Below are 27624 nucleotides of genomic sequence, written 5' to 3' on the forward strand. Positions count from 1 at the left end.
AGATGTGTGCGACGTGCACCCTTTGGTGTAGTGGTCTAAGATGACAAAACAGAAGTCCAAACAGATGTTTGTGTCGTCCTGTGTTCACGTTCTGTGTGTAGATGAATACAAATATCCAGTCGCAGCCACTTGTCCAAAACCCAAAACACCAGGGATCTGGCTACTGCTAGATACATTTGACATTTGAAAGAATAGTGAGTTTTGAAATGAAGAAAAAAGGTGTTTCTCTTTAGGCATGTGTATGTGTTGTCAGCTTAGCAAATGTCATGCTGATGTAAAAGCTAGTGTAGCATGGCCCGCTGATAAAATGGGGATGTGAAGGTAAAAATAAACTTTATTCAGTATATTGCAGCCAGCCTGTTGTTGTGTTAAGTTTGGCCTTTATGTGAAGACTGATGTTCATAGATGTTGATGTCGACTGATAGTGATGCATTGCATGCTGCTTTCATCTAATGAAAATGCATTTTGGTTTTTATTGCAGTTTCTAAAAATACTCTACAAAGTGTTTTATAGCCAGTAAGCACTTAACAGCTAAATGGAGCACCAGTAAAAACAGCAGGGGAACAGAGAAGTGTGAAAACCATCAGAGAACCGAGTTACAGAATAGGAACAACAAAGCAATTATATATGATAATACAACTTTGGAGGTGGCAATATAAAGCTTAACAAGTAAATAATAAAATAATCTATAACTAAATTAGTACACAAGCAAAATAAAAAGGTTTATAAGTTAATAATAATAGGCCTGTCAGGGTGCTACCCAGTGCCCTACAACAGTAGGTTGCACACTAGCCAAACACATTCTAGTTTATGCAGTTGTATTACTTATACCATTCAACTTAAATCAGCCAAATGTTTGTTGCATGAGCTCACATCCATATTATGCCTAATTCACACTACACGATTTTATCCCTGATTTTCCGCTCCCCGACAATCTTTTGGAGCTCCCAGACAAAAAAGCCCCGAATCAGAGGCAAATTGGCGTTGACTCGCACATCGGCGCTTGAGCGTCATGTGTGAGCTGCTCAAAGACATGAGCCGAGACGCTCGCCGATGCTTCGCGGACACATTCCAGATATCTAGCATGTTAAATATCTGGACCTATCAGGGACTCCGGTCACGAGCTACAGCCAATGACAGAGCAAGACATGGGTCGAGGGGAAACCTTGGGGAGGACAAGAGGAACTTACTTTATGTGTTTTATTTGCAACACGGAGCAAAGTTGTTGTTGCACCTAGAGGAATAAATAGTAAAAAAGAGTGTGGAAACCGGTGTGGTGTATCTCGCGTATGTTATCACGTCATTTACCGTGTATTTCCCACATGTGTGTTTTTTTTCGTGACAGTTTGGAGACCTCATCAGGGATTCCTCCTGGTGAAAGACCTTGTAGTGTGTGACCCCCTGTCGCCGGTCAGTCATGTAGTGTGACAACCACGACTTAAATACTCTCGATAACAAGACAGCAAGTTATGTAGTGTGAACAAACTGCCAAACAGGGAGTGAGAGCATCCCATGGGCTTCATAGTAGATGGGAACTCAGACTGTATGTAGTACAGAGTACAGAGTCCTGTTAAAGTACCCGAAACAACCTATATTGTTAATGTTAGAATAATGAGTAGAAATTGTTTTACATAGAAATGTAATTATTGAATTTCTTAATTGAATATGAACTAACTTTGGTTTGGCTGCAGGAGGAGTTTCCTGTTTAAAAGCACAGTGTAGGAGCTCCTCAGGGTGAGTCCATTGTTGGAGTTGAAAGTTGGTTCATTTCAGGTACAGACCTGCTGGAAGCTGCCAGCTGCCCAATATCCATAGGCCTATCTTAGGTTTGTTTTTGTTGATTGATGTATTTCCTCATGTTCTTTTGAAAAGTTTTTTTCACTTTTGTGTATAGTTCTTTCCCAACCTCATCAAAACCAGACTGAACTGCTTGTTCGTCTGGTGTGAAGATTCCTTCATCCATGTGTCCTCCCTCCACCAATGGTCCAATCTTTTACAAGGCCCTTTGAAAAAGACTTAAAAGATGATTCACCAACTTTATAGTTGTTTTACAGCTGTGGGACTTCATTTTATTTGAGTGAGTAATGCTATGCTGTTAAGTATACGGACATATGGGCTTGGATCAAAAGAAGTTTCTGCTTTGTACCAAAAATCTAACGACTCCAGTCAGATCGAGCATTGATCTGAATATCTTTATTGATGGGACACCTTAGGGTAAAGAGCAAAGAAGTACATTGAACAAAAATGAAAGGTAAAGTATATTGGTTTTGATGGTAGGACGATGGTGTATGGGATTGACTCAAACTACGTTGCCCATGTTCAGGTAAGCTTACTAGAAAATATCACGGGTTTGGGTGGGTCAAAACGTGGCAAAGCAGAGTTTCTAGTAGGTTATTAATAACTTAGAGAAATATTGCGTGCAATAGTCCACCTTCACTCTCTCTCTCTCTCTCTCTCTCTCTCCCTCTCTCTCTCTCACAAGCACACACACACACCGCGCTGCGCTTACTCCTTGTCTCTGTCCTAGTCTCAGTCTTGACAATTGTGCTACTATGATAGATAAAGTTGGCGGTTTGTGGGTCGGGTTCGGGTGGTTGATTAACGCATATTTTACCAGGTTGGGAGGTGCGGATTGTCTCTCATAATTGGTCAAGTGGGTTTTGATGTAAATGACGTTAGTTGTGTTGTTATATAGATATATTGTACCTGTTTTCTTCTGGGAAAGTGAAACATGTTAGATAAAGTGGGATATACAGTAATTTGTTTTTTAGTTGTTTTTTATTTGTCAAGTAACCTGAAGCACTCCTATTTTGAGATTTGTTTGAGAGTGAGAGAAGGTCCTGTAACTTGATGCAGTTTTGGAGAAAATGTAGGCAGAATTTTTGAAATAGTCAGTGTTTCATTATGAACATACACAAGTGAATTTCAATTTTCAAAAAAAAAGAAAATTGGAATCGGCAGGTCAGACTTTTAAAACATCGGAAATCGGAATCAGCCAAGAAGATTGCAATCGGTGCGTCTCTACTTGTTACTAGGATCAGTTTATTGTTGGTTTTGGTATTTTCATGTGATTTTTTTGACAATACTGTAAGTGAAAAATCTATATCTAATATCGTCAGCCTTATCGTCTCCATATGCCAGTGTAATAAATTGAAAATATGTGACATTTTGACCGTGAAATTAGCTGTGATTACATTAGATGGATAGATACATACTGTAGATGGATGGAGAGATTATCTGCTTTGTGATTTTGCTTGAAATCCTTTAGAAGTTCAGTTAGATAGACAGTTGAATTGTAAATGTTGCTTCAAACGGCGCCGTCTGGGGGGAAACACTAAAAGAATAGGTGCAACGTACAGGGCCTGTATCATTTACTGTAGTGGCAGTGGTTGTTATAACAATACATTGGTTTCTTAAAGAACCCTCTGTTGTAAGCTGAGTAGTTGCAATTCATCCCTCTGCTGTGAGTTACCCTTAACATTATCAGCCCCCTAAAACTCAGTGTTTTAAGTATTGTGAAGCACTGAGGCTTGTCATCCATGTATCCCAGTAGTTATGATTGTTATGGAGCTGCTTGTTCTCCACTTGGACCTGAGGTTCCTTTTAAAATACATGATTTGATGCCTTCAGGCAGCTATTCCCTCCCCCATCCACTTTCATCTACTCTTCTCTTCTGCTAGGTTGGCAAGTAACGGTAATAGAACAGCTCTCAAACCCACCACTGCTCATAGCATGTTTTGTAAAGAGTCAATAGTCATGCAGATATCATCTACATGCATTTGCAAACGCACACGCTATCATCGCCTCCAGATATGAAGTCAGAAGCAGAGGCAATTACAGCCGGATTTGTAGGTTGAAACATCAAGGAAGAAACTGAAGGGGTAGAGTTTTCACAATAAAGCTGCTTTGTACCTTTTCAACAGTATATACTGTAAATGTCAACAGGCCTCTTGTGTAAATGTTATGTGACTGGTGTGGCCCATGTTAACATTCTTGTTTTTGTGTTGAAGGATCTCGGATCACTTAACCGTTACTCCTGCCAACAGAGTGAAGTTAATCTTGTTCAAACAGTTGTTTTTGTTTAAGGCTAGGGAACACACACAGACTGGCATTGATCATCTATATATTGACTTTCACGTAGGAGGAAATGTCCACAGCAAAAATAAAATTGGAAATGAATTTAGAAATATCTTCGAGAGCAGGGCCACCCCCCCCTCCTCCCAAGTACTTCATCAATTATGAAGGTAGCTGGTGCAGTTTGAGGTACAGCAAGCAGTGAAGCAGTAAGAGCAATAGGAGACAGCTTTCCCACCGTCCCACAACCCACTGCTCCCATTATCTGAAGCCATGAAGGTTAACAACACCAAAACAACAGCACTGGCTATTATTATTCAATAAATGCAGTCTACTGTGACACCGCTGTTGGCTGTAGTGTTTGTTTAACTGTTAAAGGATATCATTGAGAATCAATTACATTTGGTGTTAAGAGAGAGAGTGAGTGAGAGAGCGGGTGTCGGTTCAATTTTTGTACCCCTACATTGTTGTCTGGGTACATTAGTACTGTAATCAGCATGATTTGGATGTTTTATTAATTCAAGGACATGACCCAGTGATGTGAAAGTTATTGAGCCTCTACATCAAGATACATTTTAACTCTGTGTAATAGCCACTGGGCATGGTGATATCATTGTGCACAGAGTACACTAGAGAGCAACATTGGTGTATTACCCAAGGCAATGTTTTTCTTTGTATTGGTTGTGATAAGGTATATTATAACATTTTAAATAGGGCATATCATGAAAAACTCACTTTTTCAGTGCTTTTACACATACAGTACATTTTTGGTATCTGGAGTGCCAACCAACCCACAAACTGTGAAGTATGACAACCAGTCAGTTTTTTGTGGGCTGCCTAGATCAGAAAACATGTGATTCAACAAGCCATTCAGATTTTGGCTCCCCTTCCTATGGCCCTGTTCAGACCTGGTATTAACATGCGTCCTAAGTGATCAGATCACAAGTGGACAGCTTGTGTGACAGGGGTGACTGACTCAAGACGCATTGAGATCCGAGGTGGTCTGGGCCACATATGGCCACATTCTTTTAGCAGTGTGTACGCGAATGTGTCCTAGGCCACATTAAGGACCGCCTACTCAACTGACATCTCGCTGTGCTCCTTATGTGAATAGACGGGCAGACGTGAGCCTCTCGGCATGGAAACTGCTTCTGTGCCTAAGTGCCTGAGTCTACTATATCCTGTCTGAATTTTATCAAAATATATCTTATCTATAGGCTACATAATCTACAGACTGTTATTATTATACTGTCGGAGATATGTCTGTGTTTTTGTTCCGGTGCTTTGCATGAGGCTGACATTTGACATACTATGTATTCGGGACATACTAAATCTTTTTCTGGCATACTAAATAGTATGGTAGCATGGGTATTAGAACGCACAGTAGCTCTCCTTTTAGCTCTGCTTTTGATCTCCACCTACTCCTAAGGGAAATATGTGGCTCTTTAGCTGCTAAAATGTACTACTACTGTATATTTCAGTAAGTGAACCACAACTAGGGGTATAAGAAAATGTCAATACACCTGAGTATCGCGATCTTGTGTTTTGTGATACTATATCAATTCTCAAAAATACTGCATTAAAAAGATTTGTGGAAGAGTGATTCATTGTTTGTTACAAAACCGACCGCTAGATAGCAGAATTGTAATCTATCTTCAGCCATAGAGAATGAAGGCTTCCGTAATATGGTGAGTAAAATGGAGCCTCGTCTTTATACTATGACAGTTTTCCTAAAATTAGATTTAAAAAATCGCAATTTATCGCCTTCCTTACAGTTTGTATATCGCAATATATTGAATCGTAACCCCTGTATCATGATACGTATGGTATCGCCAGATTCTTGCCAATCAACAGCCCTAACCCAAACAGTAAATTTGCAGGGCGGAAAGTCAAAACAATTTAGCTAAAAGAAGGTATACTGTACATCTCCAGTGATAATTATCTGTGGGTACCGTCACTATGTTTTCTGATTATATGCTTTGATTGGACATTATATACAGGTCTTTTAACTTGTATGACATGGTTATAGTGGTCAGTCTTTTTCTGTTAAAAAATCTATCAGCAATAGTTTGGCGACACAAAAAATAAAGGCAAACACATAAGGTAGAGCTATTTTCTTTGAGTTGCAGAGTTTTCTTGCCATGGAAAGTCCCTGCATCAACCCCCACCTGCTGTGCAAGCACTGCAGTACTTCCCCTGTTAGGTGGTATAGTCTGTCGCCTGTGTGAACCTCCTGATCAAAGCTTCAGCAGAATAAGGCTCAACACAGCAGGGCCAGATCCTCTCACCACAACTATAACAAGACTGAAAATGGGAGGAAATAACTTTGCAGTCACGATTATTCTCCAATAAGTAAGCAGATTGTTATATAACTAATATATATATCTAAATAGATGTATGGACACATATGCTTATGTGCATATACTCAGTATCTGTGCTTCAACATAAATGTCAGTATATGGGTGCTCTACAGTTGTAGCGTCGTCCGATTTGACCAAAGAGATGAGAGTGACGGCTGGCTTGACCGCACGTTACCACGATACGATAACGTTTCCTGTCCATGACAGAGTTAGCATGCAGCTTTAGCCATGATCTATTCTAGCTCTGCTTTTCCTGGCAATGTGTGAAACCCCAAATGTTTTCATACTTTACTGTATGTGTAGTGTTTACCACGTTGGATTTAACATGTGAGGGTGCAGGATGTAACTTGTAGCCACGCAGACCCTCCGCCGTTTTCTGCTTTGTCGTGTCGGCTCGCTGCGGTTTGTTTTGGTTGACGGATACGGAACGGATATGACGTCAAGTTACTCTGACCGCAACAATAAAAAGCATTTACTCCCTTCTACCTCTGCATGGACTCAAATGAAGCAAATATATCGATTCTAGCATTAAAAGATCGATGTCAAAACGATACTCGATATATTCTTACACCCGTATTGTGTGAAGGTATTTTTTTCATCATGTACAGATATGTGCATTTTATGACGTTACAGAACATCAGTAGCTTCATTTAAGCTTAATGGCAAATATTAATGAGTTGCTTGAACTAAGTCTCTTGACTTGTCTGATTCCATTGTAAATCTTTGATTATAGATCCTTTGTTAGAGCGTAATTATGTCTTGTGTTTGTTGGCCCTGTTGAGGGAGTCCCAAAGCTTTATATTGGATTCACTTTGAGGCAGCAGATTGAATTTAACACAAATAAAGACAATAGGAAGGGAAAACTCATTAAGAGGAGGCTCTAATAGGCCTGATGAATGAGAACTTTGTTGTATAGCACAGAAAAACGTCTGTTGTGGTTGAGTCTGATAGCTTCATAAATCAGTGTTGCTAATTAAATCAAAGTTATATAAGAGTTATGTCTTTAGATTAAAAGGAGACAAGCCCTTTGAGAAACTGCCCTTATTTGAACTGCCTGAGAGTGTTTGAGCTACTGTTGTTATTAAGATGTTATGGAAAGCAACAACAGTTGCAGGAAGCATGATTTTTCATTTGCATCGCCTCTTTTAGAAAGAATATTTCAACAATATTCATCCTGTTGGATTATTTTTTACCATGAAGCAGAAGATACCAGATATTTCTCCTCACAGTTTGGACCATGAGAAAAATCTAATCCCACGTACCAGCGTTCCGAGCAAGTCATAAAAGTGACGGCGCTGTCTCAGTCTTGTCTTTTCAGAAAGCTTTTAACCCCGGTGATTAGCCTCTGTCAGCTCCCTCAAGTCTCTCTGTGACACCTCTTTGGGCTTTTTATCGGCCATTTGTTGCTTTTCATTCTGGATCCTGGGAGAAAAATCATCATTAGCTCCCCGCCTTATCTACTCTTTATTTTACCCCTGTGATGAGCCTTGTCGCTGGGATTTGGCTGATAATGATTGGTGCAGCAGTGTAAGCTTAATGGCTTCTCTTTATCTTCAAAGGCTTTGATTCCTCATTGTTGTTGCTTAGCAGACAATTAAGGGCTAAAGGCCTTATTGGTGATGGATTTCTGTGAATGTTTTTTTTTAAGTACACTGCCGAGCTGTAGCCCTGATTAAAAATAGAGTGGCTGTACAAAGTATGACTTTAGGAATCTGCTTCATTTATGGCGCTTGTTGTTCTGCATGATTTGTTTAGATAGGCATGGAAAACTTAACTTTTCTTACTTTACGTAATATGTACATTAACGTTACAGGCAACCTGGAGTTAGTAAAACACTGTTGGACAATCTCCATGTCAACCGAGACCCTTACTGGCAAGCAATGTACAGAAATATATAAACCTTTTCACAAGTTATGTTTGATTGTAGATATAAACCGAGCTACTGTGTCATTAATCTCTATAATCTAGGGATGTTAATAATTAACCGTTAACCGACATTAAGAATTTAACCGATTAATGCTATCGATTAAACGGTTAAAAGAAACATTGAAAAATAGCTAAAAAGCTGAGCAAAACACAGAGGATCGGCTTGTCACTTTAAGGAGAATAGCTGGTCCACCTTAACAGCCAACCTTAAGAGAGACTGAGCCGGTGTTACAGATACGGAAGCTTAGGTTGGAGGAGTCGTAGCATTTATTCACCGACAAATAAACTGTACACACACTGCTACCGCTACGTTCACAGGTATAACGCCACCGACAACCCCACACTCACCGCCGCCACATACACACACAACCAAACAAAATAATGCAGTGGAAACTTACTGGGACAATACATGCAGCGTCGGGGCTGCTACAGTAACTCTCCCGGTCGGGTGAACTGGGGACTCAGTTGTCTGTTTTGCTCACACACTGCAGCTGGTGATAAATGATGGATATAACCTGTTTGTGCATCAGCTTATCGTTGCAGCTGGGCGGCTTGTTAGGCACTAAAAATAGCACTGCTGCATGCAACGCACTAATCTTGTCAGTTAACGGTTAATAATCAGTTAACGAGTGCCGTTATTGGTTAATTAAAAAATCTAAATTAGCATCCCTACTATAAACAGATTCTGTATTCACACGTAGTTTCTGTAGGCAATGGAACACAATTTTGGCATTGGAAGCGGTATGGTTTCTGTTTGTAGTCAGAGTATTGACCAATCACGTTTCGAGCAGGCTTTGGTTGAATGTAGGTAAACAGTCCGTGTGGAGTGCAAAAGAGCCAGAACGCATTGGCTAGAATGCAATCTCGAATCCCACTTTGAAATCCTTAAAATCACCTTGTAAACTGGCTATTTGTGAAACAATCCGGTCGTACACGTCGTCTTTCAACTCCAGTATCGCATCTCAAGTTGCTAATCGGATGGTAGGAAAGGGAAGTCTTGGCCTGGATATCCACCAGCTTCACCGAAAACCCAGATGTATATCCCTTTGCCCCCCATGGGCTTATCCATTGTCAGACTGATAACCGATGGGTTTCAAGACTGCTGAGTCATTAGCCCCTTTCACACAGCCTGTTCAAGGCGGTAATGTTGCGCCATTATTCTGCGTCACCGTTCTGTATAAAAAGTACGAACACGGATTTGGGGGACAGAGTTGTTCCGCTGTTAAGCTGGCAGCAGAGGTAGTAATGGAGCCGAATCAACGTCTACGTAAAAAGTGACAGCCGGCATGGCAGAACTACATGCACCCTAGAACGCCAACGCTGTTCTGTTAAACATTACGCCGATATGCCATCTAAAATCACACACTGGGGCAGCATTATGCCGGCGTTGTTTGGTTCAGTTTAAAAATGCAAAGCTGGTGTAATGACGGATGTTCTCTATGGCAGTATAGCAGAATCTCTGTGTAAAAGGGGCTATAGTCACTGAGGACAACTTGAAGAAAATGCTTTAAAGCCTTCCTTAGATCCATGACATCAGACAGTCTAGGCTTTATCAGAACAGTTTACCATGCATTTGCACCTTAGGTCTGCTCACGGAACCAATTTATTACAGTATTTAAGTTAACAAGTGAAAATCAGATTTGGAAAGTTCAGACATATTTCACATGAAATAGACTAAATGGGGCCATCCAAAAGGGGTTGTTAGATCCAAGCACAGTAAAAAGAAAAAAAACATTTACTTTCAGGCGATGCAAACAAGGATGATTGATTACATCATAATTACAATTATGTACCCATTTAGTCCGCAATAAATTTCTGTCTCTTTGCTGTGCAAGCGAAATGAGTGAAAGTGCCATAAACTCCCAAATAGGACCAACGTCCTCCACATGTGGTCTCAAGTCAGGTCTTGATTACTAGCAGAAGTGAGCAAACAAACACCACCACATTCAAAGCTGCTTTCAGAGGAAAGTAAGAGAATCTCTTCTCACTCGTTTACTTTAAAATAACCACTCAACAGGGATGGCTCTTATATTGAATAAATTGGCAATATTGTTGAAAGGAAGGTAGCAGCACGTGTACATATTAAAGTGTGTTTATTTGACTTTTAATGAATGACCAAACAGTATTAAAAATAGCTTGTGTGGAACAAAGTTGCTTAACTAATTATAGCCCTAATTAGGAAGTGTAGGCAGCTTAATTGGCACTCTATATACTGGAGCTTGTCATGTCCTGACAGATGCTAATTGAGATCCTTGATCTGTGGATACCACAGCACTTGCTTATATAAAGTGTGCCACTGCTGTACTATCTAACAATTTACAATTCCTCAGTTAACACTTCTGCTTGTTCCGAAGGACTTGATTTTATCGATGCCAAATTAAAACGACAGTAGAGATATGCTTGAAGTCTTTATTGTTGCTGTGGATGTTCTGTGTAATATCAGAGGGAAAATATATGCGGTTCAGAATATGTGAATAATTGGGCTTACTATACAGTACAGTTCAGTAGTCGCTAGGAAAGTTCTCTCACTCCATCCAGTATCATCCTCTGCTGCACCTGGCAGTGTAACATCACTTCTTTAACTTGACGGTATGTTTTGTCTGCTGATTTCTGACAGCAGGATGATGCTCCAGAGTGTGAAATTCATCATTCTACTCCATGGTAACATTTTTGTGAATTAAACTTGCCTGTGCAAACGGTGCAGAACAGGTAGCCTTGTATGGCAATTTTGTGGGCATCTATCTAACTATAAAGCCAGGAATCTCTGTCTGTGGGTATGTGGGTATGTCCTTCGCATATCTCGAGAACAGTTCATCCGATCGACTTCACACTTGGCGGGTGTATTGCAGGGGACCCCATAGAGAGTTTTGTTAAATTTGGTGCAATTTGGACAGGCAACACGGTCAGTATTAATACGCTTTGAATAAACAAGCACACAGCGCTCTGTGCAACAGCGGGGGAGGGGCTTCAGGGCCCTGCAGACTGAGATGATAGCCAACTGGACACAGAATAGAACCAGAGTGTATTTCACTGGTGTGACCGTGAATAAGCCGCAGGTGTGTTTTTTCCTCCATGAGTAAAACTGTATTTCCCCGGTGTCAAGATTTGATAGTAACTTATATCACTAACAACGCCATTAAAATACCTCAGCAAATTAAATCCGTGCTGTACTTTATAACCGCAGTGGTTATGAAAATCGAAGCGACTAATGCGTCCTTTTGGAAATTACCTCCACTAAGTGTATTTCACAAATGTTTCTGACCGTGAGTAACTGCAACCTGGAAGGTTTTTTTGCCATGAACCAGAGTGTATTTCACGTTTTCACGTTTACCATCATTTTTTTTAGCCGCCATCAGCAGAACTGTAGGTTTGTCACTTTGGTCTACTGTGAATAATTGATTCCTAATAATATTGCTGATCTCTGGTCTTTTGTCTAGTCACACTCAAACTTTCCCTTTGACCAACATATTTATCCAGACACGGTATCTCAAAGACTTCAATGAAATTTGCTGTGGATATTAAGGGCCCACCAAGGATAAACCTCAATGTTAAATGATAAATTTACTCCTGACTTTAACTGTAGCAGACTTTAACAGACTCCTTTATTTACTCAGCAAGTTCCTGCTCCTTATGAGGATGAACAATTAGCATTTTAGGGCGCTTTCACAAGCCAACATTTAGTCTATTTCAATCGAACTCTGGTGCTGTTCGTTTGGGCGGTTGTGAACGCAGAAATCGTACTCTGGTGCGGACCAAAACAATTTGTCTAAGGCCGCTTACAAGAGGCGGCGTCTGACCTTTTCCAAGTAAACCAAAACACAGGCTGCCTGTGTGGGCATTTGTTGAGATGGACACAGATAAATGACAGGTTAACATGAGTGGGAGAGGATGGACCTGGACTTCTGCAGAAGTCTGATGTTTGCTTGACATCTGGGCTGTAAAGAACATACAGAATATGCTAAATAAAGTCCACAGAAATAGTGATGTTTTTAAAGTCATTTGAGGCAAACTGGAGGAGAAGGGATTCGTGCACACAGTAGATCAGTGCTGAGTCAAAGTGAAGAAACTTCAACAGCAATATATCCAAGTCTGCGATTCCCTGCATAGACGTGGCAGCTCTCGATACAAAAAAAGATAAATTTGGTCCATGGTAAACGCCCCTCAGAAAATTATTTTTTAAATTTTGTCTGCTTTAATTTGTGCACTAAGAAACCGAACCAGACTAAATAGAAAACGAACAAAAAGCATAAATTTGACTCTGATTTGTACTAACCAAACGGACTATGGCTTGTGAAAGCTCCCTTAGACACTATGTGAGCCTTCCTCTTTGGTACACTTTGATAGGCTTGTTATTTTCCGTCGTAAACATACACACATTTAAGATTTGTTCGGAGAGAATTTAATAATATAATAATAATAGATTTAAACAGTAGGATGGGAAGAGAGAGCTGACCTTAATCAGCCTTTGTCTTTTGCTGCACTGCACTTCACAGGAGTTCTCCTGTTAAGGCTGTGATTGAGGTCTGATAAGCCACAACTAAGCTCCTTCATTGGAAGAAGGAGCTCATTCTCTGGTTAGCTGGGGAAACCCTGTGGCCGTCCTTCATTAGAAGAGCCAGTCAACAAATTGACAGGGGTGTTCACAGCTTGGAAAATAAACCCTACTGTGGCTCAGTCATGGAAAAAGACTTATGAAATGCTGACTGACTCTGTCTCCCTGTAGACTTCTGTGTAGCAATGCACATGCAGGTGTTAGGAGAAGAAGGAAGTTGTAGGAGAGACAAAGTAATAATGTGTACCGAAATAATATGGATCTGTCATTAAAATAAGACATAAATTGAAGGATAAACCTACCATGTTAAATGGTAAATTTACTCCCGACTTTAACAGTAGCTCAGGCTAAAATTTCCACTGCAACAGACTCCTTTATTTACTAAGCAACATGCTCCCTATGAGGATGAACAATTAGCATTTTAGGGCGCTTTCACAAGCCAAATGGTTTTAAAAAGTTGAATTAATGAGTTGCTTGTTGATGTTACAGTTGAACGAGAAGCTTGTTCTGCACAATGCTTCAGAGGCTACATAAAACTCAAACTGTTTGTGTTTTTGATTACTCTGTGTGCTTGCACATGTGTGGGCGCGTGTATATTTTAAGCCTATTGTTCCATACTGTAGATGCAGAGTAGATGAGATGTATAGTCATGGTAACATAAGGTGTGATCTGACAGTAATGCTGCTGCTGCTAAATCATATGTATGCATCAGACAAAGATATTCACTCTTCTCAAATCTATATATATGACTAGTACTGAGACTATAAGTAAAGTAATCTATTCTCCCCATAGAAATAATGAATGACATCTTTGATAATATATTAATAATTTTGGTCAGTTATCAAAAATGTGTTGTTTTTTTTTATTTTTAATCCTTGTTAGTGAAAAAATGTGGCTTGTTTGAGTGTCGTTCGAGAAAAGTAAGCAAATTGAAGAGATCATTATGGACTCGTTATCAGTTTTTGTATTTTATAAATTGTATATTCTCCAGTTTAAATTGATTAATTAATCATGAGATTAACTGCCAATTAAAATAATGTAGTTACAGGCCTATATTAGGGCGGCACGACTCACAGCAAGAAGGTCCCCGGTTGGAACCGCGGTCTAGGCAGGGTCTTTCTGTGTGGAGTTTGCATGTTCTCCTCCTGTTCATGTGGGTTTCCTCCAGATTCTCTGGTTTCCTCCCACCTCATGAACATGTATCCCCGCCCTGGGCGCTATGAATGGGGAAGTTGCGTCAGGAAGGGCACCCAGCGTAAGACCTATGCCAAATCAAATATGCGGATCATAAAGTCAGATTTTCAGGTTGCCAACTGTGGCGCTGTGGTAACCCCTAATGGGAGCAGCTGAAAGACGAACAGTCGCTGGCCTATATTAGCTGCTCAGATCTTGTGTGAATGTGATTATATGTAAATATGTCTTTGAAAATGAGTGTGCATGCATTGCATGTGTGTGTGTGTGTAATAAAAAATGTCCTTCCAGTGTTTTTCAACTTACAATTTTCATACCTGTCTTCTGAAGATAAAAGCCTTTATATTTCACTTTTGACAGATGCAATGTTGTTGTTACAACACTGCTGACTAATTTAATCATTACATTGTAATTCAGTAGTGGATGTACTGGATTCAACATTTGCATACTGTAAGTACAAGACCACCACTAATTGGTGTTGTATCACCACAAATGCTAATGTAACACCTCTATGACAGGTCAACACAATCTGGACATTATAGGCATCATAAATTTAGACTTTATAGCAGAATAGTTATATTGGATTGGATTCAATTTTACAGGTGTACATAACAAAGTGGACACTGTTTGTTTTGTAACCGTGGGGTGAGTGTTTTCATTTTTTGTAAAACAAGAAATTTATCGGTGTTTAATTTGATTAGTAAAGCACATTTTTTAAAATGGATAATAAAATTGCAAAATACAGGTGAAAATATCTGTGTTCATGGGGCCAAAAGGGTGCTGGGAAGCCAGTGAGGGATCTTGTCTGCTGCACTAGCAACTCCTACCGGTGGGATGGGGCGCCTTGTTCATATTAACATCACACACTTACCCTCCAGTTGAAGGTCATTCTGGCAGGTAAAGATAGAAAAGCATGGGGGCCCATTATTTTGACTGATTTATACAGTATATGTCATCTGACCTCATTCGATTACTTGTCTGCGTGTCCCTGCTTTCTGAAAGTTTAGTCAGGTATTGGTCGTGTGCTGCACTGCCACAATAATAATAATCTTGTGACTCTATTAATGGCCCAACAGATGGATACACAATGTTGTCTGTGAGATAAATAGATGTGGTTCATTCATGCAGTGGAATGGTTAAGTCTTGTAACTGTGTCTGAGTCAGGTGTCTGTAAAACTGAATTCAGCTTGATGATCTGCCCTCTGCTTCTTCTGGGCTAATTAAAAAGGAGCAGTGAAAGCCCGCATGGACTTGGCTTTCATTATTTGGTTTGACAGCTCTGGATTAAAACACATTTCAAAAGGTTTGACCCCCTGCCTCTGAGTAGGGGCATGGCAATTTACCAGCACACCCGGACTGTTTTATCTCTAATAATGTGCACAGTACACAGAACTGTCATTGTTCAAAACACTCTCTGACTCCAACAGTGCAATTATCGCCACTCACCACAGACTGAAATGCTGTCCTGCATGTTATCAAGTACATTATGTCACAGTCTGGCTCCGTGTCCAGATGCCCTCAGACTTTTTGTGAAGCCTGGACTGAGTTGCAGAATGAGTTGTATATTTAAAGGACAATCTGGCATGATAATCATATTAATCTGTCTTTAATTTCACTCCGGTCAAATAGTCTTTTTGGACGGTTCCTAACAGAGTGAAATGAAGCAGAAGTATCTAAGTGGCAGCCATTAAACGAGCTGTTTGAATTCTCTAAATGCTAAGGAAAGGTGTTTCAATGCTTTATCTCCTTTAGCATAGGGTACACTGGACCATACTTAAAGAAAGGAAGATCAATCCCACAGTTCCTTGCGGCAGCAACATTTACAACGTTACGGGCTGCCTGACTAGCGGAAGCCCGTCTTGTCTCGTAACCTCAAAAGACGCATGAACTTTCTAGTAAACAAACATAACGTGCTATGCGCTCCCCTACTGTTTCTCTTTCTGTCTCTCTCTCTCGTGACCGCAGACACCGGCACTCGCTAACGTTAAGCACACAACCTTTGCACTGAGTTATTCCTTAAAGAAGTTTGCTACCTGTATATAGGGCTGTCACAGTGAAGGAATTTCCCGTGCGGTGATAATGATTGGCTCAACTATTTTTTTTGCAAATTACTTTATACATCCTGATTTTAGAACTGTATAAATAAACTTTATTGTTAGGCTATTATTAGGTATATTGTTGATTTTGAAAAGACAAAGATGACAGTTTTAAAACTAATAGAATATTTGTTTTTTGTTAAATGCAGAGCAAAGAAGGACAATGAGGCGTAGCATTTTTGTCAGCTGCGCTTTGGTTGCGTCTGGTTGCTATGATACGGAATACCAAAATGTCGGCACAAAGTAAAGTACATGCTCTCGATGAAGGGACGCTGACGCACGTAGGGAGAGAGGACAGACCCGCCGGTCTATGTGTATTAATTTCTCCTCCATTATTGTTGTTGTTGTCCAGCACTTGCAGCCTACATGTAGGATGTGACGGTTGATCTTGGATCACCATACGTTCAACGCTCAGCAAAGAATAGATGCTCAGCACCTCATCACACTGCTGCCGTTTTATAGCAAAGTGTAAAAATGTGGCACTCCCATTGCAAAGAATTAAAAAAAGAAAAACCGTGAACATAACGGTTGTGGTGGTTGCTTGCTATCCCCTGCGATTGGCTTGTCAGTATTGCAGTATTGCGGTTATTACGACAGCCCTACCTATAACACATTTTAGCTTAACAAACATCTTAAAAATACATAAATCCCCGATCGCTAGGCCTGGCACGGAGTCAACTTAGGCCCGGTTTGCCGTCGGGCTTGCAATACACTGGCGGAAACCCTGGTACAGCATCGAGTTTGTCACTGTACTCATTTTCTATGCGTTATGAATAAAGTTTCTAAAAAAAAAAAAAAAAAATCCTTAAGAATTCTCCACCACATCTTTCCTTGACCTCATGTTGGATCCTTGGTTTTTCGTTCCGTTAACTCAGTTTCCTCTTGCCTGCACAAACCTTGAATAAAAAGTTACTTCTTCAAGTTCCTGTTGCCTGCACTCTCCTGTGTTTTGGTCCACCTGCTCCATTCTTCATGACCCATTAAAAGAAAAATGATTGGCTGTGATGGAAATGATCAGCTCTGCAGGTGAACCAGAGCGCTAGAGGATGCTTACGCTCTCAGTTCTCTGCTGCACAGTGTGTGTGGAAGTGATGTGGTCTGTGTTGCACATTAATGTGATGATTGTGATGATGGTGAAGATGACAATGACCTAGATTATTCAGCACGCACTCGCACATGCCCTTTCTCTGAGTTTGTTGTGTGTGTGTGTGTGTGTGTGTGTGTGTCCTTTTTTTCTAACCCCCTCCTTGCCTGACTGTCTTCCTTTTGCACTAAGCTATGCTGTGTTAAGCTGTATTGTACTGTTGGAGCATCCTGAGTGCTTGTGTCAAGGAGGCTTGCCGCATTGCTTCAATCCTCTGAGCCATGCAAATAATTGTGTTCCTGACTGATGTCCCATGAATTTTTCATACAGGAGCTTGACTGTGTGAGCAATAAGTAAAAAGTTCCTCCGCACCACCCCTACTGTATGTTTCACCTCCCCACACCCTCTACCTTCACCTCGTGCTCATCCCACCACACGAACATGTCCGGCTTCTATCATTGAAATCAATGGAATTGATTCTCCTGGGGTTAATGGATTTTGCTGCCAAGGTGAGCAGGATGCACTTTAATCATGGCAGATCTTAAATATTTTATCAGGGAGAGCCAAAGGTTCAGAGCTGGAGCTGGCAATGTAGAGGAAGGTATGATGGGGGAGAGAGGATCATTGTGCATCTCAGCACTCTGGTCCAACAATGGGCCAAATGTTGCTCACTTCAAAAAACAGCAGCAAAATGGTATCAGGGAGGGGGGACGGCAAGATGGGCTGTCTGTAGACAAACCGAGTAATGGAATTGAGTTCAGTTACTGGGGGAGAAGACGGTATTAATGTGAGTGTACACAGTTGTGTACACAGATCATAACTTGAGCTTCTGTGATAAATTGGACTTAATTTCCATAAAACAATTTGAGAATGGATAAATTGGAACAGTTGACCCAAGATTTCTAAGGACCAGAAACAAATATTTACTTTGACCAAAGTTTCCTTTTTCTGTGGCGGTGGCGATGTGAGTATTAATGCATCCAATTTTGTACTATTTTAATCATAGAGTCCAATGTGCAGTTTTCCCAGACATCTCAGTGGGGCTCCTTACAGAAATCCAAGCCAGCAGCAACTAGTAGTTGCTAATGTCCAGATTGTGTTGACCTGCTAAAATGACACATTATCTTCCATTTTTGTTGTGTTAAGTTTCTGTTTTATATTTCGCCTAAAAACACCATTATTTTATTTTGAAGTCACATGCATTTGCTTAGTGGAATATAGGGCCGTACCGAATACTTTGAAGCTTTATTCGTAATGTTGATTTTAGAGATGTTTCATCATTTTGGAATAGTCATTAAATCATGTGTGTGGCACATTTGGTTCGGCTGAAAGCGTCTTGGTTGCTCATAGTGATGAGAGCTGTTGAAAACACAAATAGAACATGTAGGCGTCCTCATAAAAGCCTTCAATTTTATTTTTAGCAATTTCAAACACATACTTGTTTATTAACTTTGCCAACCATTTGCCTAAGTTACTATGAGGAACCACGGAGGCATTCGGCTGAAAGTCACCAACACAGACACTTAGACCAAAACACTGGCAGCCCTATGTCAAGTAGGAGCGATTCTTTTTTCTAACCATGGAAAACTTAACTGTTATTTGGTAGACAATCAATATTGTCTGTCAGTTAGCTAACTAGAACAGCAACGTTAGTATATTACACAGCACTTCATCACTTGAAATGAAATTTTCGTAACCAATGTCTAACTAATAAGTACAATTTGAATAACGTCAAGATCACCATCCATATAAGGTACCTTCATCAGTCAATCGTTTACATTTTTAATCAAGATTAACCCCATGATTGTTCATAGTAAATCACGATTAATAGCATATTAATCGCACATTTTTTATCTGTTCAGAAATGTATAATTTGTCAAGTATTTAATACTCTTATCAACATGGCAGTGGGCAATGCTCAAATCATAACATGGCAAACTCGAGCCCAACAGGCAACAACAGCTGTCAGTGTGTCAGTGTGCTGACTTGACTATGACTTGCCCAAAACTGCATGTGATTATCATAAAGTGGGCATGTCTGTTAAGGGGAGACTCGATAGCACTTACTTACTTAACCCCTTTTGCCATACATATTGTTAACCCAGGGTTATACGAATCACACTGCACTTCTACTAGCCCTGGGTTAAATGTCCGTTGTGATTGGACAATAAAAACATGATGCAAATTCCACTGTTTACTTTAGCCCCGTTTCACACTGGCAGCTTTTAGCCCCGAGTTTAGTTGATTTTCAGGGGATAACTAACTCACAAAATCCGGAGCAGGGCCTGTAAGCCCTAGGCTACCGTCGGGGTTAGCCCACTTCGGATTGTGCCAGTGTGAAAGCTTTCTTAGCCCCAGGCTAACAGCTCACTGAGCCCGGGGCTAAGTGCAATGTGAAAAACCCACAAGATAAATCCCAAAAATATTAATGAATTCCACAAATGTACTCAGTTTGTGCATACTGTGTGCATGAGTTAAGATCAAATCTGAGCACACACAATTTTTCATGAATCAGGCACAGTGTCATGCTCATCACTGGGTTGTAGTGCTTCCCAGTATGAATAGCATATCTAGAATCATATGAATAATTGTGCTATAACAAATGTTAAATATGTCCCAATATCATCATTAGATTTTATTTTCTAAGGAAGCAACGCCTCTACATTAGTAAAATTGTTATTAACCATTAAACAAACTTATTACACGGCTGTGTTGAATACTCGATTCTGATTGGTCAATCATAGCCTTTTGCAGCCTGTAATTTCTGTATTACATATCGTTGCTATGTATAACAGACCGTTGCTATGGGCGCAGTACTGATGTCGGACTCTGGCGGACCGTTTTTGAATCAAAATATTGATTTCTTCAGTAAGTAGCCGTGTAATAAGCGGGATAATGTACAGCTAGCGGGTCATTGTTGTGAAAGAATCCCCTTCAGGGATGCATCGGGTTGCTGCATCGCCCTGTCGGGGATTCTTTCACAACAATGACCTGTACATTATCCCTTACTTAACAAGCCCTTGTCTGAAAGAACAGGTGTCTAATTACATGTGCATTGTTTCATATTTTCATAATTTCTAATATCACTTTAGATATCTTTGGGTTGACACAGGTAAATATGCTCAAAATAATAAATGTCTTGTGGGATTTGTGCTTGCTACTTCTGTCAGTTCCGTTAGAATATAAATATAGATGTAAACTGGCTCTCTTTTAAGTGTTAAAGGAAACTGTTTTTCGTTTGCTCCTTTTTATCCTATAAAACAAACAAAACATTAAAAAAGAGACTGCAATTTGAAAAGAACACTGAATATTATCTGTCAAATAAGAAAAGCACTGTATCGCATTTGATTATTAAAGTGTTTAATAATGTTGCATTTATGAATGCCTGATGCCATTTTAATTTCCCAGGTATTATTTATATTTTGTACCTGTTGACTCCACACATTGACTATTCTGGTACATGTGTGTGTGTGTGTGTGTAAAGGAAACTGGATGTTGATATTTGTAAATCTCCTGCAATTATAGCTATAAAAAGCTCATGGAGAAATTACTTGAAATAATTCATATCCTGACCCTCGTAACATTTTAAAACAAGCACGTTTCTCTTTAAAAAAAAGAAAGACAATCTTTTTTAATTTAATAAAATAAAATGTGCCCTGCCATGTTCTTCTCAAGTTAATTATACCACTTAGTCCATCAAAAGAAACGGGGTCATAGGTTTTACAATGTTCAAGAAAAAGGAAAAAAAAATGCTTTTATAATGTTAATTCTGTTATTCCTTAACTTAAAGTACATGTAACATAATGCAAAAGTATTGAAGAGATGTCAATTCAAACTGATATAATAGATATAAACCTACAACGATTTAGACTTGAACACACATCCTTCCATGTCGTCTTCACACTTTAATTCCATTACATGTCTGCAGCAGCTCTCTATCCCTGCTTCAGTCAGACATCATCCATAGATGGATTGTTTTCAGAGCCCAGCAACAGTTTTGAACTTGTTGGCCTTTTTGAATTTTGTATAAAATATATTAAAGACCATGAATTGTCCATACACTTAAAACAAGAATACCTTTTCGTCCAGCTCTACTTTTAAAACTACAGGGGATGAAGACTTTAAAAACTAAACACACAATCTTTCCTAAGTCTCTCTTTGTCTTCTATCAGGCCCACATGAGTCACTGCATGACATTATGTCTGAATATGACGCATCATCATGAAAGCAGTTTCATGTTCTAGCTTAATTGAGGTTGGTAAAGTATGTAGTCATAATTACTACACTTCCTACTCGGCAGAGGATTCGAAGAATGAGACATCTGCACCCTGAGACAACACATTACACACATGCAGCAACATCAGAGACGCAAACGTTAAATTAAAAATCACCTTATACACAGAGGGAATGACACACCAGGCCATGTTCATAATACATTCGTTACCGGTGGAAGTGATTTTGGGGTTAAAAAATAGATGCTCGTTATCAAGATGTAAGATGCAACCAAAGTCTTTCTGAAGGTATAAAGAAACTAGAATGGCACTCGAAGAGCGCAGACGTCCGCCAAGGTGCCCGAGTATGATTGCCCCCCTCTCCGTTCAGCTTGCGCCATCATCCACGTGTATTTGTGTTTATGTTGAGATCAGCTGTACGTAGCGGAGCATCATAAAACTCACCTGAACCGTCGTCGTTACTCTTTCAAACAATCACCAAGTGTGCTTTGGTCGAACTCAACTGTGATTTCACTGAGTTTAATGTGAAGACCCCATTCCCCCCACTCTCTCTCTGTCTCTCTCTCTGAGGAAAGAGGCTGGGTCATGCGTCATCAACGCGTCATCAGTTACACTGTGCATGTGTTATACCCAGAGGTCTTAATTTTCTGGCTGATCGGAATCCTTAAAACAATTCCTGAAACCGGATCGCCACCAAATTCTAATGGATTGTTAATTATGCCACACCCAGCCCCTCCAAAAAAATGGCATTCAAATCCATTGCGGACTTTTTGAGTTATCCTGCTAACGGACAAACCAACAAACCAACGTCGGTGAAAACATAACCTCCTTCCTAGCCTTTGGCCTTGGCGGAGGAAATAATTCCAGACAATTGTGTTGGAACTTGCCATGCTCTTATATTGCTGTGGCATTTGAACCCTTTGAACTCTGCAATAGAAAGGGCTAGTGCCTACATTGGCATTTTTGCTTATCGTGGTGTAATTTCTCAGAGTATCTTTAAATGCTTCAAATCCCTAAAATCTGTACAACCTAAGATACAAGGTTATGTTCGTCAATAAACTATAATAATTGATAAAGGTATTGAAATTGTGTCATAAATTGTGTTTTTTTTTCACAAAATGTTACTAAATAAACACCAAAATATGAATCCAAAAGATTTTAAAATCTAGAAACATGAACAAAATAGTTCTTAATACTTCAAAAGTTATTTGAACTTTGCTCATTTTTATGAGCAGATTGAGTGCAAAGGCCTTTTGATAGTGTTGTGTTCCACACGTAACGTAACGTAACGTAACGTAACGTAACATAACGATGTCATCACAAATCTACAACGTGATGATGCGAAAGACAGAAGCCTTTATTACCTTTCTGTTGCAAAATAATGAATGCTCTAGCTATTATTATTTTTATTTTAGATTGATTCAAACAGGATCATGCAAACAACGATCTCCCACAGCCTTTACAGGCAATACTTGGTGCCACTGTGCGTTTCATCACGTTTTGTACCGAACGTAATGTAATGACGTCATTATGAGTGTACAACGTGATGACACGAAAGACAGAAAACTTAGCTTTTGGCTGCAAAAAGAACAAATCCTCTAGCTATTACAATTTTGATTTTAAATCGATGTAAACAATCATGCAAACAATGATCAAGGTCCCTTTTTGTTAAAAACAATTTTTGCATGAAGAGATGTCAATGTCTTTTTTTCTTAGCATACAGAGCATTTCTGTTTGGTCTCAATGTTTTAGTCTCATTTAATGAAACAACATGCATGCTATTGTATTCTTTTGAGCCAACCAATTACTTCATTCTCAGAATAGCAGCGTCTTTGTCCACTACCAAAATTCACCCTACACTTATGCAGCATAGATGTATATGATTTATTCCATTTTCTGGTCTATAGAATTAATACTGTCTCCTCTTTGAGGTAGAACAAGCCACGGTGTTGGTACCTGTGTTAAATTCAGGGAAAAGTATGGCACTCCCAGCATGGACGTATACCCTGAGTGCCTCATTTACTAAGCTCCAGCATCAGAGACTCTGTTTTACCCTTAAACTTGATTAAGAGTAATGTGAAGCCACGTAGATGCAGTTTAAAATGCGTGAGGGTGGATGCTGTGTTGAACTTGTTGCCTCAGGAGGAGTAAGCTGAGCCGGCACAGAGGACACACATCAGTGCAAGCGAGTAATCACCAAGGTTTGACTAGCACACCTTGTCCGTGCTTACTGGTGTTGGGGGTGATATAAAGAGAGGGTGATTAACTACTGTGTGTCTGCATTAGCCTTTGGTAAATGGCATGAAGGGTTTAATGGCCATTAAAGCAATATGCAAATCATAGGGAGTCAACCAAACTCATTTCCTGCTCATCCTTTGGAATCTTGTGTAAAGAAAAATTCCCTCTTACATGTTATTCTCTGCAGGCTCATAAAAAGCCGCCTTTGAATGAGCATATTTTTCAATTAGAAAGCCGAGCCAAATGGAAGGAAAACTTTACTTTGAATCTGGCCTTTTGAGTGCCCATGCAAGGCAGTGTGGACACACCCTCTTAAAAAGCAGTCATTTTGTACTTTAGTTTCAAAGTTTGACATCTGAGTGTGTAGAGTAATGGCTGAGTGCTAGTCTGAATATTTGAGCACTATCACAGCTCTCCCACAGAGTCACAGCAGCCCAGACCTCTTCTTATCTTTTCATCTCTTCTTCCTGCTGGAGATGATAGAAAATCACGCATGCTGGGAGGGATGGTTTTCGTATAAAAAGGCCTGAGATGACCACTTGTCATTGACTAAGTCTTGATCCGTATGTAGGACCGCAGGGTAACTTGTTAGAGGGCTCAGCATCATTGTAGAATTTACATTAAATACATTTACAGTGCATGCACTCTAGTATTCTGACTTTGAATCTTATCCTGGATTTTATTACACTTCAGAAACCTGGTTATTCATCTCCCTTTATACATGATCGTAATTATTCAGCAGCCAGCAAATCTGTCATTTCTGTATCAACTGAGTTACCTCAGCAGTTGAGGAACAATTCAATTTAGTTTTTGACTGCCTGGACGCTACAGCATTCACCACTGCTGGGTGCCGCCTCTCCATCTGATTACCAGTAATGGAAGCCATTGGTGACAATTCAATTTATCCTCTGCATTACCAGTATCAGATTATCACTGTCTTTTCAGCATGTAGGTCGTCATTACATCATTTATCTTAATTTTTTTGTCTTATTGACTAACTTTTAAGTCACTCATGCTGAGGATGCACCTGCTGTACCAGCATGGCAGAGAGAAATCTGGATAAGTTTAAACTTCAATCAATATAAGGTGGTGGCGCACATCCAAAACCATTGTAGGCCGGTGCTGGACCAGTAGAAGACAGCAATGAAAAACGTAGAATAAGGTCCGCGCACTGTAGCTCTCTTGGGATGCAATTTATTGGCACATCTTCGTTAGTGACGTTTCGAGCCGAAGCTCTTCTTCAGACTAAGTTTACACTCCACAGTATTCTCTCTGAGTACTCCAGCTAGTTTATTCATGTTTCTGAAACCAGGATATGACGTTTATATGGTCAAGATGTAAACAGCTCTCACAAAGCAATACTAAGCCAACCATCACACATACTAACACAAAATTCCCCCGTTGATAAAGTGGAACCCTAAAACGACCAAGCAATTGATTAACCAGCAAGCAATTGCTCACTAAATCAAAAATGACTCACCACTTTACCTTGACATTTTGTTTTATTTTTTAAATTTATTTTATCCACGAATAACCATCTAAGACACAACCTTACCTTTCTACATCAGTTCAAAAACAGTTTCTTTGAAAAAGAGAACAGTAAGAAACAATGATGCAATAACTGACAGTCTAGTAAAACCAAAGAAGTGGAAAGGTGTATTTTTGTGATGAACTGAATGATTAACATGATTTTTTAGAAGCAATCTCTTCTTTTTTTGTCATTACATATCTTTTTCATTTCCTTAGAAGTTTAATTACCCACTTAATTAGTTTCTCAAACTTTTTACATTTCATACATACTGTACATACATACATACATTTTATAAATAACAATTTGGATTACAAGTAATAGACGCTCATACATTATTATCTCAATTACAGTTTAAAGCTAGGGTTGGTAATAGTTGTTAGTTAGTTGAAATTCTCATTACATCCCGACAGCAATCAATAAATCAAATGCTCTGACAAAAAAAAAAGAAAATAAATCCGGTATCTGTGGCTGTCGCAGGACTGTAATAAACCCGTCCAATCATTTCATTTGGCTCAAATGTAATGATTGGATGTTCTACCTGCCTCTCTGCTTATGCTCTCATCGCGTCACCGGAGTCTTCCACAACCTGCTAGCTTGACAGTTGTGAGTATTAACAATAGCTATGTTTGTTGTTTACATTTATTATTATATGTTTATGTTCATAATGATAATTTTGGGGGAGATTTAGCAACTTCAGTGCTGCTAGCTACTTTCCTCAGAAAAGAGTTGTCAACACTGGGCTGGTTTCTTTTTTTTTTTGGTTGAATAATTTTTAAAATCTCTTAACAACCCTAGCTTTGATTACAGCCTTACTGTAGCAAATGTTTTTAAATTGTCTTATTTAATTTAATGAGTATACCAATTTCTGCATAACTGTGTTCAGTTTGATTTATTTTTCTGATCTACTTAATTTTAGACAAATCCCACAAGGCAGTCATATTCACTGATAGTGTAATTAGCTGCAAGCTTGGTAAATCAGATGCTAATTACACGCAGATTATGAGCACAAATTGAATGAAAGGCGCGGCGCAAATGTGTCCAACGTTCGCAAAAGGCCTTTAAGGTTAATTATAGCATCTCACAGTGTTTGAATAAAATATTGTGCTCTCCTTTTCATCACCAGCTTGTTGAGCAAAATGGCCTAGGTGACTGTATAAATATCTGCCAAAACCAAGAATTTGGGACCAAATAAGTGATTGCTTAATAATTTATCTACAGGCATATTGATTATGTACTGAAAAATCGCAATTTGGAATCACAGAGCGATACTTCTGTGTTTGTTTGTGAGCATGTTGTGGTGCACTTTTACCCATGCCATAAAAAGAGGATCCAAAACACTGCCCAGCATTAGCAAGCCATCTGCCATCAGCACCATTAGGATTCATAATTCAGTCCATTTGAACAGTATGAGGGAGTTCAACACAAGGAATCAACACTTTTATCCTCATGTAGACTAGCTGGGGCAAACCTGCATGCTGCCAGTCTGTAATCAGTCAGTGGGCTAACTAATCTGGATTGCATTGTGTAATGCTTCTGTGAGCTAGCTGCAGTGAGAGACATGCCCTACCCGTAGAATTGGCCAGACAAACAACAGGAGCACATGGAGCTGTGTATGCCTGCTGTCATTCTCTGACAGCAGGCATACACAGCTGACAGAGTGCAGGATCAGGGGGCTACTCCTCTCAGCTGTCTCTGTGGCCTCCCCTCAGCACCAGGCTGGCACCAGCTAACAGTTGGCAGATTCCAACGCCAATTGGTGGCATGCATTTAAACACACCTTTTTTTTTATAAAACATTGTAAGGGAATGCAGTAAAAATAGACTGTGTTGACACAATGCTTGTGGTTTTTGGTGTGTATTTATATTTGTTTATGTTTGGAAGACATCCTGCTGGCCCGGTATGAAGCTCTCACATTGCAGCATTACTGTGCCTCATAAGGAGAATGGCAGCTTTGAGCTGGAATCAACTCATGTTTCTACCGACAAAATCCTTCCTCCTCCCCTGATCCTCGCCTCCCTCCCTGTCCTGCAGGTGGCCTGACCTTTCCAAATAAAACTCATCCCTCTGCTGATCCCTTCTCACAAAGCTCTTACGTGCAGCGATGTTGCTTGTTCATTTCACACACAATGACAGGACTATAGATTTTTTTAGTGTGTTATCATCAATATAGGAATTTGTCTGCATCAAAATGTTTTGCTGATGGATCCTCTAATCTGCTCGGCTTTTTATCCCTACACGGCTATTGAAGAATACTCCGAGAGGCTGTTTGAAAGAAGCCTAAAACTGAGGTGTGTTTATTTAAATATAGAGTAGCCTCTTTAAGACGGTTGACACGTGAGCC

General features: G+C 39.7%; 1 protein-coding gene across 4 annotated transcripts in view; it reads left to right on the top strand.

Annotated features, from left to right (window-relative positions):
- Positions 1-27624, top strand: part of inpp4b (inositol polyphosphate-4-phosphatase type II B) — a 288579-nt gene that overhangs the window by 81586 nt on the left and 179369 nt on the right. The window contains exon 1 of one of the 4 annotated variants that reach the window (XM_037764034.1): positions 27391-27571. The exons of the other annotated variants lie outside the window; for them this stretch is intronic. The gene's annotated coding sequence lies outside the window, so the exon portion shown is untranslated. Of the gene's footprint in view, positions 1-27390; positions 27572-27624 lie in introns of those variants that run through there. 4 annotated transcript variants of the gene reach the window in all.

The sequence above is a fragment of the Sebastes umbrosus genome, chromosome 3, assembly GCF_015220745.1.
Source record: "Sebastes umbrosus isolate fSebUmb1 chromosome 3, fSebUmb1.pri, whole genome shotgun sequence".
In the NCBI taxonomy this organism is placed as follows: Eukaryota; Metazoa; Chordata; class Actinopteri; order Perciformes; family Sebastidae; genus Sebastes; species Sebastes umbrosus.